Source organism: Octodon degus, unplaced genomic scaffold (assembly GCF_000260255.1).
Source record: "Octodon degus isolate 3935 unplaced genomic scaffold, OctDeg1.0 scaffold00005, whole genome shotgun sequence".
Classification (NCBI taxonomy): Eukaryota; Metazoa; Chordata; class Mammalia; order Rodentia; family Octodontidae; genus Octodon; species Octodon degus.
This window is the reverse complement of record NW_004524581.1, coordinates 6,080,745-6,082,408: the sequence shown is the minus strand read 5'-3', so window position 1 is coordinate 6,082,408 and position 1,664 is coordinate 6,080,745. Positions and strand designations below refer to the sequence as shown.

General features: G+C 39.0%; 1 pseudogene; it reads right to left on the bottom strand.

Moving 5' to 3' along the window:
• Positions 1–685: 685 nt before the first annotated feature.
• LOC101566727 lies at positions 686–1,651 on the bottom strand (annotated as a pseudogene).
• Between the last annotated feature and the right edge of the window lie 13 nt (positions 1,652–1,664).

The window sequence follows — 1,664 nt, the reverse complement described above, 5'->3', positions numbered from 1 at the left end:
AGAGAACATGCTTTGCATAAACTTATCACTTTCACATTTTTAAAAAATAAATCACAAAAATAATCACAAACATTGATTTATTTCAATTATAAAACAAGGACATTATCACATCAATTTCAACATTACAAATAATTTACAAGTAATAATTCATAAGTACTCTGAACACATGACTCCAAATAATACAAAGTTAGTTAAATGAATTATTATTGAATTCTAGCCATTTTTGTGACAAGGAACATAACATTTTTGTAACAGAAATTTCCTTTTTTTAAAATGTTCTCACTGTGTAGTTCAAGCTGGCCTTGAGTTCACTGTGTAGCTCAGAGTGGCCTGAAGCTTGTGGTGATCCTCCTGCCTCAGCCTCCTAAGTGCTGGGATTACAGGCATGCACCACCATGCCCAGCCACAAAAAGTTTTTTAAATCAGATTTTTCTTTATAATTGTTCTTCTGGTTTTAATTGGAGCTTCTTCTAAAGAGATCATCTTACTTATGTCCCAAATCTCTTTTATCTATTTACTTTTTTTTGTGACAGCTGTTAGTTTTGAATTTACTACATAGTCTTGGCTAGCTTCAAACTAATAGTGATCCTCTTTCCTCAGGCTCCTGAGAGCTGGGCTGGTAGGTGTACACCACCATACCCAGCACAGATTTTCTTTTTAACACAAATGTGTACTCACATTGGAATCAAATACCTGAAGGAGTTGGAATCTCATGAATACAGCTAGGACAACAGTGGAGAGAGTCATGAATGAAAACATTAGTCTACACAGAACACATTCTGGCACACTGCAAACATAGACACGTTGGACCTTCAGTTGCCCCTGACATCCCTAACAAAATCTCTCTCCTTTATATTCTTCTAGTGGAATTTCTTAGAAAACATCCAAGGGAAATAAATGATGGTAAGACTGAGCCAAGAGGGGAGCAGAGACCAAAGTAAGACCACATATGTTACATTCAACAGGAAGTTCACAGTACTTTGCCAAACACTGTGGGCAGGAGCAGCCTCCAAACTAAGCCCTGGCCCAGAATCGCTATCCAAGTGCGCCATGCTGAAAAAAGGTTTCACATTTCATCAGACAAACAGCAGTAGTATGCTGAAAAGATCCCGTAGAATAAGTGAGCATTCAGAGCGTGAGCTGGCAGGAGGAGGACTAACATGACATGTCAGTAACTCTTTGTAATGGCTCTAATCTAAAGTGACATGATATGTGCCACCGGTCTCCCGGGCAAGCACAGTGCACACCCGAATTTCTGCAAACAGCCCAATGACAGATACTCTAATTTTAGCTGCTTTCAGGGTCTTAATCAGATCATAAATATTGGATGGGTCACAAGTTGTAAGACTGCTAAAGATGACAAGGACTTCTCTACTGGTATGCCCAGGCATGTGTTTTTAGAGTCTGCATGGCCATGATTAAAGAATTACAAAGAGATGGTTCTGCACGACAAGTCATATCTACAGCTTTCTTCAAAGGCATTATGCGTTTCCTCGGGTTTCCTGAGAGTTCAGTCAGCTTTGTAGCTCTTTGAGTTCCAATTATTCCAATCTGACGGATAGGATTTTGATCAAAATACTCTTCAGTAAAGTACTCCAACAACTTTAATGTACACGTCAGGTACATTAGGCTTTAAATCGTGGGCTCCCATTGCTTTCCATCCA